The sequence below is a fragment of the Callorhinchus milii genome, unplaced genomic scaffold, assembly GCF_018977255.1.
Source record: "Callorhinchus milii isolate IMCB2004 unplaced genomic scaffold, IMCB_Cmil_1.0 Scaffold1, whole genome shotgun sequence".
In the NCBI taxonomy this organism is placed as follows: Eukaryota; Metazoa; Chordata; class Chondrichthyes; order Chimaeriformes; family Callorhinchidae; genus Callorhinchus; species Callorhinchus milii.
Window position 1 is genome coordinate 55,222,568 of NW_024704742.1, and position 13,920 is coordinate 55,236,487.

Below are 13,920 nucleotides of genomic sequence, written 5' to 3' on the forward strand. Positions count from 1 at the left end.
GTCAGTGGCGCCGGGCGAGGGTGGGAGTGATGGGGTTATGGAGCCTGGTGCAGGAGAGGACAAGAGCTCCAGAGTTCTGGATAATCTACAGCTTGTGGAGGGAAGAGTTGGGAAGGCTGGCTAGCAGGGTTTTGTACATCAGTAAATAAGGTGGAAAGAAACATACTGTTCAGGTGGATATTAAAGATCCCGTGGCACTATTCGGAAAGAGAAGGAAGTTTTCTGGCCTGGCCAACAATCCCCCAAATAAAACTGATCATTCACTTCATGGCTGTTTGTGGGGCATTGCAGTGTGCAAACTGACTGTTGCAATTGTCTACAAACACAGTCATTTTGATAACATGATAATAATAATAATAATAATAATAATAATCCTTGCATTTGATATAGCGCTTTTCACGTCGGGAGGACGTCCCAAAGCGCTTCACAGAATAGACTGTAAAGTGAATTGACTGTATATTTGTGGGCGAACGCGGCAGCCAATTGCGCACAGCAATGTCCCACAAACAGTCGTAGATTGAAAATGACCAATTTATTATTGTTTTTGTTTTGGAGGGATTATTATTAGGCTCTGTGTGGAGTAAGGAAACTTGCCCAAGGTTTCGCCCTGCCTGGAATTGAACTCAGGTCTCTCACTTGCAAAGCGAGTGCTCTAACCACTGAGCTACAGGACTCCACTGTAAGGGATAAGGGACTATGTCAAAAGCAAAGATTTTATTATTAAGAAAGTGCCAAAATGAGGAGCTGAAATGGTCAGGAAATGGCAAAAAATAACAATTAGGGGTGCTCCACCAATGATTCTGTGGAAAAATGAAAACAGCATGGTTATAATTTTGCAAGGCATTACTCTTAAGTATTTTGGAATATAGTCTTAAATTCAGACCTTATTTGGGATGCCATTTCACACATTTATTAGCAGAAAACTGGCAATTCAAATTCAGATTGAATTTAAATGTGTACAATAGACCAACAACAGATTGGGTAAGGTTTGTGAACTGGAGGAAAATGGGATCAAAATTCTTCATAGTTATCATCAGTAACCATGTGCTAATGATGGCTGTATAAATAAAAATGTACACCATAAAAGTGTATTTAAAACTATCTAAAAACATCACAACTTGCACTGAAGTATATTGCATCTCTTGCAATGTAAACTGTCCCAGAAGGTGAAGTGAGCTGCTGTTATGTTCACACTTAATCAATGGTAAAACTCATCTGGGATTACTTTAATTTCTCTGTCCCTTGGGGTTGGAGATGTTACCTATTTCTTACCTATAACTCTAGTAACTGGGATTTAACTGTATAAACTGTTTCAAATAGTGACATACAACTGCAACAACAATAACTTGGATTCATATAGTGCCCTTCATGTGGGAGAGTATCTCTGAGCCGTTAACAATGGCGGAACCTGATGTCAAGCCGGATGGGGGGAGGAGATGATCATAAGCATATTCGAAGAGGAAAGTCTTCAGTAATGATCTAAAAGAGGTGAAAGAAGGGGCAAGGCAGAGGAATTGGAGATTGATAAAACAACAGCTTCAAGCACTATTAGAAAATTTGTCATTTAACCCACCTAACTGCTTTTAATTTCCAGGAACGTGTTCCACTGCCCAAGCTGATAGTTTATTCCACATGCTTGTTATTCTTTTACTAAACCAAGTTCTCGTCACTTTCTACTTCCTTTGTTGCCTTTCTGTTTGATCAGAATGGTGTCTGGCACATTTGGAAATCCATCAACATGCTTAAAAGTATCCAAACCAGACTGAGAGTTCCAAGCATACCGCTGACACATGGAAATTCCCATGTCTGAAATGAAATGCACATTCTCTCCCCAGAGAGATGCATCCTCTTTACTTAATTCCAGAATTTAGTGCAAGTTAGCAAGAGGTAAGGCTTTGGACCCTCTAGTGTGTGTTGGGGTACTGCTGGAGTTTAACCAGCTAAAAATGCATAACTTGCAATTGAGAGTACTGTCTGGCAAATTTCCTGCTGTTTGTCCAGCTATGACCACCCTATCCATTTGGGATTCAGATTGCTTGGTTAACAGGAACTGAGTGGAAAGAATCACTGCCCCCAGTGACTGGTCTGCGCCATCCAAATCCTTCCAATGAACCACACTGTCATCAGAAGTGCTTCAGAGTACTGCGGACTGCCTGGCTCACAAACTGTACTACCAAGACCACCACAGAGGGTTGACTCAATTCTGCCAAGAATGTCACCTTGGAGCCAGTTCAATTTCCAAGAAGGTGACCCTCCACCTGCCACCCCCACCCACCACCCAAACAACCCGAGGATATTCACAAGTTGGACATTTGACATCCGACAAGCCAGAACAAAACCCTGAGGAGGTGGATGACTTTTGTTGACTTTCTGCTGACGTCACGACCCTTGTTCTCGAGGGATCCACATGACAGAAACTCAGCTGCATTTTCTAATCCCTTCATAAATTTAAACAACTGAGTCAAGTCCCCAGGACTTAATTTTTCTCATTTCAAAAGAGAAAAACCTTAAAGGGGGGCAATTTTACCTCTTAGCTCTCCTCTACTTTCTGGAATTAAACTTGTAGCCCCCACTGAACGTCTTCTAACAAGTGAATGTCTCTTTTGAAATGGGGACACCTAAATGCAGACAATACTCCAGATGCGGTCTCATGAAGGACATTTAATTTTAAAGACACCTCTCTTGACTTAAATGACTTAGCTTTCTTAACCACCTAGGAACACAATCAGTGGTTTTAATCAACCAAAACACTGGGTCTCTGTCCTGTTCTGACACCTCAAATCCAAATCCATTCAACACATATTCTTTTTTTTAATGAATACAGGATGAGAAGGGAAAAGAGGAGTATAGTTTGGAGGAGGACATTAGGAGGGACAGAGAGACTCATGTGCAGTATAGATACCAGCAGAGACGAGTTAGGCCAAATGACCTGTGTCCATGTTGTAATATTCCATGTATTTCTATATAATTATGTCATGTCTGTTAACTTTACATTTCTCCATGTTAAATTGCACCTGCCACCTGTCCATCCACTACTCAGCATATCGAGATTCTTTTAAATTTATACATATTGATTCCCATTATTTTGCAGTTGTTCTCAATTTAGCGTCATCTGCAAATTTTGGCACCTTTTACAGGATACCAGTTTCCATATCATATGTACAATGATAAATAATAATGGTCACAATATGGCCCCCTTTGGCACATGACTATTGCTTAGCTCCTGGCTGGATTTTTCTCTATAACACTACTCATTGTTTTTTAACAAATAGCCAGTTGCTGATCAAGTTCAGGACATTGCAGTCTATACCATAGGGCCATTACCAGCAAAAGTTCATCCAGCAGCATGGATTGCAACTCAAGTCCCAAAAGTGAAAGAAGACCGTGTGAACTTATTGCATTTGTGCTGTCTTACGAAAATGGATTGTAACTCAGATTGACAATGAAGAACAAAAACTATGCTATTCTCCATTGTGATATCCATTGCAGATATTAGTTTATGAAAAGGTGGTCTGTTTGGAACAATAGAACAGGAATCTAAGTACAACTCAAATTGTCAGAGTAAGCAGAGGGTCAATCTCTGGTAGATACAAAGCTTTTCAGTTGCATTCAAGCGCCAAGTTAGCCCCCAGAACTGAAAGCATTGCCATTCACCACTCGGGCCAATGATAACTATCCAAGGTCAGATCCTTTAGATACATTCCTTGAGTGGTTTTCTTTGGCTACAGGCCTGGTGCTGCAGATCTCTGAGCAGTTGCATTTTGACCTACAAAACACAGTATGAACAGTTCCTCCAAGTGAAGGGGGGAGGGGAAATTCATCACAATTGCTTTCCTCGATATTTCGCCAGAAATGCTTTGAGTGTTTATTTCAGAGAATTGTTCTTTAAAGTTACAACCATTTGCTTTCCTCCAGCAATGGAATAAGCTACTTGTCTGATAAACATCCACCCTTATTTATTTGTACTTTCCAGCAGAGAGGAGATTTTGTGTTTTTCTTTACAACTGAAACTGAGAGTCATTCCAGCTGTTTTGGATTTTTTTTTATTTTGTTCTATGATTTGGTTATATCAGACAATTTGGAAAAATGTTGGAACATTTATTATTAGAATAATCCTTGCACCGTATCATGTCGTCGCAATGTCTCAAAGCACTTCACGGTCTTTCTGCAAATGACTGTCTGTATTTTGAAAGGTAAATATGGCAATTTGTGCACAGCATTGTTGCTCAAACAACAACAACAACAACAACAAGATTCCATTTATAAAGCGCCTTTCACGTCAGGAGGACGTCCCAAGGCGCTGCACAGTTGGGTCATGACCCGAGCAGGGGGGAAATGGTCAGGGTGAGGGAAGGGAGGGAGCAAGGAGGGGGGAAATGGTCAGGGTGAGGGGAGGGAAGGGAGGGAGCGAGGAGGGGGAAGAGAGTCGAGAGGGGAGCTGAAGGCACGGTCAAACAACCATGGCAAATGGTATCGGGAGATCAATGTATATGTTCTTTAATTCCATGAAAAAGCATCAAGTCAACAACACCCAATTATATTTGAATAGCAGCTTTCATGGTGGGAGGACATAACAAGCCTCTGGATATTCAGGGATTTGGACCAGAGCTGTGAGTTGAGATAATCAGGAAAGTTCCAAAACTAATGGGTCTGTGGATTTCTTCGTGTAATGACTCATGTAATGTTTATAATGTGATGAGCGTTGTTATCTGAGTAAACAGTCATTGAACATGCCTGACGTTAGTATTCATTCACAAAGGTCAGTTTATCTTTTTTTATAATAGCATCCATCTTTCAGAAACTCTGAATATTGTCGGAAAAGGCAGACAGGACCTTACTTTAACATGTCATCTGGACGGCATCTCTGACAATGCAGTGCTCCCACAACCGTGCACTGAAGTGTCAACCTAGACTACGATTCTCATGTCTTTTATGCTGTGACTGTCCTTAAGTAGTTTGGAACTAAACACCTGCCTGACTTTGGGAAAATGTTTCTGTGAAGCACCTTAAATCTACATTATCAACCTCAGAATATTGGAGAATTACTCTCCTTTAATTTTCAATCATTTGCTTTTCTCCAGTAATAGAATGAACTCCAACTGAGCTAAACCTTCAATCCATGTTTACTTACTTATGCTCTCCAGCTAGAGCAGGGAAGGTTCAGCTGTTTTGGATTAGCTTTTTCTTTTTTCTTCTTTTACACTTTTCGTATGCCAGAGAATTTGAAGAAAATGCTTGTGCAAATTAAATCAATATGCTTGTTCATTGAGTCCATGAAAGAAAACATCAAAGCCTCAACATCTATGTGCTTGTGTTAATTTTAAGTATTAGTTGAATATTGCTGACTCATGTAATGCATACAGCGCTGATAATTGCATTGTTAATAATTATTGAAAATAATCAAGTAGTATTTCTTGCATTTTAGCACTACAAAGCTGTACCATCTGAAAAAGGTAATTGCTGTAAAGTGATATGACTATGTATCTGTAGATGAATGTGACACCCAATTTGCAATTATCAATGTCCCACAAATAGCCATGAAGTGAATGATCGATTTTATCTTAAAGATTCTTGAATAGAAAACCAGGATAAACACCCATCTCTTTTCATGTTATGACATCTTTAATGTCCATCTGAATAGGTAGGCTGGACCTCGGTATTATGTCTCATCTGAAGGTCAACACCTCCTAAAATGCAACGTTCCCTAGCACCAGAAGTATTTTTCGCCCAAAAGACTTCACTTTATATTCAGTGAAGCACTTTGAGACATCTCGAAGACGTGATAAGGCCCTATATCAAATGCAAGGATTATTATTATTGCCTAAACTGTGATTAATTGCACTTAAGACTATATGTTAATTAAAATCTATGGAGCAAATTAACAAACACTGAGAAAGGTAACCTGATGATATTTAACACCCTAACTTTTCCCTGGATGTAGACTTCTAAATGGTTGAACCCAGAGGATGACCACAAATTCCACTTCTGTCCCCTGGATAATGGCATTGGATTACCAATTAGTGGAATATTGGTTTAACTGAAAAAAATCAGAGAATCCTGTTAGATCTGTTCAGTCGGTCTTTCAAAGTCTGTTCTGGTGGTAGAGGTAAACAGGAATGCTTTCAATGTCGAGGACAAAAAGTGTAGACATGTCCTCAACCCTGTAAATGAATCTCTAAATGCTCTAAAATTTGACATTGCCAAGAGAAAGTAATTCTTCAATATAAACTGTTTCCAAGCTGAACGTTCTGTGTAAGTATAGCATTTTCATAGATTGTTAATGAAAAGCTAGGTGAAACTATTTAGTATCTACTGTTCGATGCTCCTTACATATTCCATCTTGCTGATGTCATCTGCAAACATGAGGTCAACTTCCACATGTATGTGGATGACATTCAAATCTACTTCTCCTCCTCCAGCTGCAACTCCAGGTCCACCGATGTTCTGTTGGCTTGTCTGGCAGACATCAGATCCTGAATGAGAGAAAACTTCTTTCAACTGAATTTTGACAAGCCAGAAGCTATACTCCTTGGCTTCTGTCAATATCTTCTGTCCTGCAGCTCTGACTTCCTCAACCTCCCTGAGCTCTCCATCAGACTCAACAAACAGTGCACAACCTGGGTGTCAGGTTCACCCACAGCTGTCCTTGCTACCCCACATCCAGTACCTGACCAGGACCACCTTCCTCCACCTCCACCACATTGCCCGCCTCCAATTGTACCTTACCCCAGATGAAGTCAAAACTCTTGTCCATGCGTTTGTCACCTCCTGCGTCAACTATTCAAATGCCCTCTTTGACAGACTCCCCAGCTCCACCATCCACAAAATCCAGCTAATCCAAAACTCTGCAGCCCAAAAAAGTCACAAGTACTAACTCCATACGCTCATCACACCAGTTCTAGCCAGGCTCCACTAGCTCCCTTTCATTGAAAGGATTGATTTCAAGTTCCTCACATTCATCTTCAAATCCCTTCATACCATGACAGCTCCCTAGCTCTCTCTGACCTGCTTACACACAACTGCATCGTGCCCTCCGTTCCACCATCAGTAGTTACAGTAACCACCATCAGCCACAATGCCTGAAAACTCTGGAACACTCTTCCTCTATCCCGCTGCTTTGCCCCCTCCTTCCACACCTTCAGATCTCACCTGAAGACCTTCCTTTTCGAACGTGCCTGACATCTTCAACCTCCCCAACCTATCCCTCAGATTCACCGAATCAGTGCGCAAGCTAGATATCAGGCTCAGCATCATGCTTCATCACTGTCAAGCATTCTGGGATGCTACTCTATATGAGGGACGCTATATAAATGCAAGTTGTTGTTGTTCAAAAATTATTTACAATTATTACAGTCTTCCTCACTGACACTTTGTTGAAGGTCACAATTCCAACCAATGTTTTGTTTATGGGCTAATTGCAGAAATGCTATATTATATTGAATCAAAGAGTGATGTGAGTAAGTTCCTGCAATTCCCCACGTAAGTCTACCTGGGGCAAGTGAAGTCCATTTATATTCCCAGAGGAAGAGAAATTGTTTGTCAAATAATTTTATTATTTTATTTTAATGCGGTCCTTTCACTTATTATACTGAAGTTGTGAAAGTTCTGTCTTCCAGCTTTGTTGAAAAACAGTGGAGGGCAAAGGACTGAATTCAGCTTGGTCAATGCCTACAGTCACAAAATCAAGAATGTAGGCCAGAGTGCTATGAAGCAACATGTTAGCTGTGCTATGAATCAACATGTTAGATGTGGTCCAGTTGTGAAGGACGTGAAGCTGTAAATTAATCCTTGGGCTGTTAAATGTATTTCACCGATATATAATTTGTATCAATTAAAGGATCAAGGCAATGCTTAATATAGGCGAGAATGGAGAAGAAAACCATTAACGTGAAAGAAACACATTTTATTCATTTATGACTTGTCTAATGTAATGAACTATATTGCCAAGAGTTACATTACATTAAATTTATGTTTATTTCAATTCCTGTTCTGTACTCAAGTTTCTTATTTAATCCCATAGGTCACACTATGAATTGCTAAAGAAAACATAAAAAATGTTCTCAATGTTGAAATCAACAAGGGCTATGAAACAAGGATACTAAACAATTAAATATCTCATGATGAACATCTTTAACCGAATGAAGCTCAGTTGCTAATTTCAGTTATAATTATTCTGGCAGCTGGAAACCTATCATAATGCTTAAAAGTATCCAAACTAAACTGAAGTTTCCACATATATATATACCACCTCCACAAGGAAATTTCCCTGTTCCTGAAATGGAAATGTGCACTCTCTCCCAGAAGGGATGCTAATCTAATTCTGGAAAGTGATAGGTGCAGGTTGGCAAGAATCAAGTTTTGGGGACTCAGAATATGTGTTGGGTACTGTTGCAGTTTAACCTGCTGAAACCTTATGGTTTGTCATTGTGAATATTGTCTGGCAAGATTCCCAATGCTATTCTAGCTAGGACAACCCTAGCAGTTGGGCCTTGGCTTGCAGAATTAACAGGAACTGAGTGAAAAGTATATCTGCAGTGACCAGTCTGCCCCTCCAACAGCAGTATCTTGGAGTACTGTGAATTTGCGAAGCTGCCGAGAGGAATTGGACAACCGATACCACCACAGAAGCTTAAATCAATTATGGTATTCCTTTGCTAAGCATGTCATCTTGGGGCAAGTTCCTCCCCAGGGAGATACTGCTTCACCCTCTTCTACTATACCCTCCCCATCTCGCCCTCCCACCCCGGCCCCTCCCCATCTCTCCCTCCACACCTTCAAACCTGTCTCCCACTACTCTCTCATCACCACTATAACCCACATGAAACCGACCACCGGCTCCCTCAACTCCATTCCCTACCCCTCTCTTTACCTCCAAGCTCCACCTCCTTGCCCCCCTACTCACAGACATCATAAACCTCTCCCTATCCACTGGTACTGTTCCCACCCAATTAAAAATGGCCGTCATCACTCCTATCCTTAAAAAACCCTCCCTGGACCCATCTCTACTCCCAAACTACTGCCTCATCTCCAACCTCCCTTTCCTTTCCAAGGTACTGGAATGAGTTGCTTCCTAGCTTCACTCCTTTCTCTCCCATCTCTCCCTTCACGAACCCATCTAATCTGGTTTCCGTGCCACCCACAGCACAGAAACACCCTGGTCAAAGTGATAAATGACATTCTGTCCATCTGTGCCAGGGCTCCCTCGTCCTCCTCGACCTCTCTGCTGCCTTCAACACTGTTGACTACTCTATCCTCATCCACTGCCTCGTTCTCCTCAACCTTCATGGCTGTGTTCTTGACTGGTTCAGATCGTACCTTTCACACCACCTCCACTTCATCTCAACAAATGGTTTCTCCTCTAGCCCTCGCACAGTCTCATATGGTGTTCCTCAAGGATCTGTCCTTGGTCCCCTCCTCTTCAATATCTTTATGCTCCCTCTTGGTGCAGACATGAGGCCAACTTCCATATGTATGCGGATGACACCCAACTGAACCTCTCTGTCTCCACCCATGACTCCAGGACCACTGCTGTCCTGACTGACAGAATGTCTGTCAGACATCAAGTCCTGGATGAGAGCTAATTTTCTTCAGTTGAACGTCAATAAGACCGAGGCTCTCCTGATTGGCTCCCGTCAGCGCCTCCTCACCTCAGGCGCTGACAGTATCACCGTCCATGGTTACACACTCCACCTCACTGAGCCAGTCCGGACCCTTGGTGTCTTGTTCGACCCTCAACTATCCTTTCTACCCCACATCTGTGATATGACCCACTCCGCCTTCCCCCACCTCCGCAACATCGCCCGGCTCCGCCACTGACTCACACAGCAGGCCAACAAAACCCTCATACAGGCTTTCATTACAACAAGGCTTGACTATACAAATTCCTTGCTTGTCGGCCTCTCCAACTCCTCTCTCCATAGGCTGCAGATCATCCAGAACTCTGCAGCCCATGTCCTCTCCCACACCAGGCTCCATGACCCTATCACCCCATTCTGGCCTGACTCCATTGACTTCTCATCACAGAGGACACAGTTCAAGATACTGGTCCTCACCTTCGAAGCCCTCCATGGTCTTGCTCCACACTATCTCTGTGACCTCCTAACCCCCTACCATCTTGCTCGCTCCCTCCACTCGGTGGGCTCCAGCCTGCTTCACGTCGCCCGCCTCGCTCACCCCTCTACTGGCGGGCGGGCCTTCTGCCACTCTCCCCCCATGCTCTGGAACTCCATCCCACAGTCCCTCCACCTCACCTCCTCCCTTGCCTCCTTCAACACCCTTCTCAAGACCCTCCTCTTCGACTGTGCTTTCGATCACCCTGTTTCCACCACCTGCCCTCCACCCTCCCCGATCCCGACCCCCAGCTCGGGTCCGAAATTGGACTGTCCAGCGCCTTGGGACATCCTCCAGATGTGAAAGGCGCTGTACAAATGTAATTTTGTTGTTGTTGTTGTTGCTTACTTCGCTCCCAAGGAAGCTAATTATTAGTCAGTCATTTGAGATTTGTCAAGCACAGGTTTGACTTCTCACTAGGTAGATAGAAATACGAGGAACTCCCTCAGAACTTCTTAGTAAGCAGCACAACTCAATCTGAAATTGCCACCATCTTTCAACCCACAGCTCAGATACACTCCCTACCCATCGAGAAACGGTTCCACTAGTTGGAGGCGTGGAGCTGGAGCCGGGTACTATTTCTCAAGATGGATTCCAAGCCCTTGGAATGCTTCATGGATTAATCTTGAGGAAAGAAACTCTTCACTGTTTGGGCCGTTAGTGAGTGTCTGGGGGTAATGGGCTGGGGATTGTGTGTGGTGGGGGTTGGGGGGAGGGATGTTGTAAGTAATTGGGGTGTGGGTATATATTTGAGAAGGAGTCTCCTCTTTGTGAAATAGTAAAAATTTGGTCGCTCAATCCAAGATTGTGCTCACGGGTTTCACCCACAAAATATACAGTCAATCTTTTTACAATATATTGTGAAGTGCTTTGAGATGTCTCAACAACATGATAAGGAGCTACATCAAATGCAAGGATTATTATTATTAGATCTCCCTTCCTGGGTTAATTAATGTTTTAAACCATTGAAGCATCTGTGTTTGCAGCAGCTGATTGATCAATCTCATATGGGGATTGTTGGCCAAGACACCGGGTAAGACTAGCTTTATTAAATTTCGAAAGCAAATGCAATCCTGTCAAGAGAATTGTCTCAAAACAGCAATGAAGTCATATGGCTCTGATTGAAGAAAGTCTTAAAGGGGAGTGCCAGTCTTGTTTTACAATGTTAGTTTCCCAAATTTAGTCATTAAATGTAGAAAATAACAAATAGTTAAGAAACTGTAAAACAAATGTTTTGTCTGAAATAAATAATGAAGGTTTTGAATACAAACAGACTACGAGAGGTGAAAGCATCAGCATTATTCATAATATAATGAGGATTGAGGCATTGGATGAATGAGGGTCAGTTGGACAAAGTGCTGTTTTAAAAAAAAATTAAATGTTATTTTGATATTATTTAGTTGGAATCCATTTAACCAGGGTAAGGTTAACTTATGATGATGTCTCACATCACCATGTTTCAAAGGGAGTTTCTCCCGATATCCTGACAAGCAAGGCTGTTTGTGGGATATTGTTTTGCACAAATTAGCTGTCGCGTCTGCTGCCAAAAACACAGTCACACCATTTTATGGTATATCCTGTGAAGCACTTTGAGACATCTTGATAGCGTGATAAAGCGTTATATCAGATGCAAGCATTATTATCATCAGAAACATTAACCTATCATTCTCTTTCAGCCTAGCTCAGTTAGTAGCAACTTTGTGTGTGTACCTAGGTTGTAGGTTCAAGGCTTGTGTCCAGACTCAGTCTATGCTGGCATTCCAGTTCAGTGTTGGTGAAGGCATTACAGTGTCAGGGGAGCCAACCTTCAGATGATACATTAAATGAAGGTCTTGTTTCAATGGAAAGGGGTAAGTCAAAGATCCTTTGGATCTAGTTGAAATGAGAAGAGTGTGTCCCAGACTCCTGGTCAACAATTGATAAAATTTGTCATTTGCCTCATGTTGTGGGGCATCGTGCAAATTGGCTGTCACATTCACCTACAATATACAGTCACTAAACTTTACAGTAATCCTATGGGGAAAAAAACACTTTGACATGTCCTTCTGGCATGATAGGAGCTATATCAAATGCAAAGGTTATTAATACTCTAAAGTAGTGACCATGTTGTGGAAGAACTGTAAACGTTTTGAACATTCTTTATTTTTCCAACAACCCTCTGGTTCAACTCAAAACAATTTCTGAAAGATTTATAATTCATATAGGTACTTTTTACCTTGTCTGTTTTTGAACATCAGTGTAAAATTTCAGTTTTCTGTCATAAATAAATAATACACGTGGTGGCAAATGTGATGAAATGGATGTTGACATATACTGTCTATTTTTCAATCTGATCCCAATATTTCAGTAACCATTCTTTGGTTGTGTTTATTGGTTATTAAGAGTCAAGTATTAGTGAAGAAGGATCTAATGCCTATTAAATAGGTTTTCAGAGCAAAATAGATTTCCTCATGCATACTCTTTCCCATCCCCCCAACACACAATTGCACTCTTGTTAAAGGATTCCATTGTCATTCTTGAAGCCATAACAAATTTTCTTCATGATCCATTGACGAACTGTAGTCCATGTTAATCTACGTAATATTGGTCAACAATAATCAATGCTTTTTTAACATGATATGTTTTTTTTTAAATTGAGAAGCCTAAGTTACAGTTGAATCCAACAAGAATAAATGTGAGAGAAACAATTTTCATGTCGGAAGGACTTCCCAAGGGCCTGGACTCGAGAGTGAAATCTTTTTTAGTTTGTAAACTGCTTTACAGGTATTATATGAACACTTCTTTTATCCTTCTTCAATAATCATTTTACCTACAAAAAACAATGGACACAAAGATTGCTTATTGAAATATTAGGATTTCAAAATAAGATCGTTTGAGATATGCCTGAGATATAGGGTGGTTTTATCTATTTCTTCATCACATCTATTATTTCATTACATAATATCCCAAACTCTGAAGCCCGTGTCTTCTCTGTGAACTTATCACCCCTCCCCTTGTTCAGTGCACATCTAAAAATGTATCTCTTTGATCGTGCTTTTGAACATCTTTTCTCTTTTCTCTCCCCACCCACAACAACAACTTACATTTATAGACCGCTATTCACCTCGGGAGGACGTCCCAAAGCACTGAACAGTCAGGTGTGGGGGTCCGAGCATGGGGGAGGGGTGGTGTAGGGGTGAGGGAAGGCAGAGAGGTGGGAGGGAGACCAAAGGCACAGTCGAAGAGGAGGGTCTCGAGACCGGCCTTGAAGGAGGCAAGGGGGGAAGCGAGGCAAAGGGACAGTGGGATGGAGTTCCAGAGTATAGGAGCAGAGAGGCTGAAAGCCCGTCCACCGTTAGTGGGGCGGGTCAGGCGGGAGACATGGAGCAGGCCGGAGCCCGATGAACAGAGGGAGCGGGCAGGTTGGTAGGGAGTCAGCAGGTCAGAGAGGTAGGAGGGGGCAAGGCCATGCATGGCCTTAAAGGTGAGGACTAGGATCTTGAACTCGATCCTCTGGGGGATGGGGAACCAGTGGAGTCGGGTGAGGGTGGGAATGATGGGATCACGGAGCCTGGTGCGTGAGAGTTTTGGAGCTCTCAGCTTGTGAAGGGAAGAGTTGGGAAGGCCAATGAGGAGGGAGTTCCCGTAATTAAGCCTTGAGGTGACGAAGGCATGGGTGAGGATTTCGGCAGCCTGAGGGCTGAGGCAGTGGCGGAGTGCCCCCTTTGACCGGTCTGCCAATTCATGCCATACTTATGATCCAGGTTGGCTGGTTTGTTATCAACAGTGACCCACCTCTCGCTCCCACCTCCAGCTCAGGTGCCCATCCAA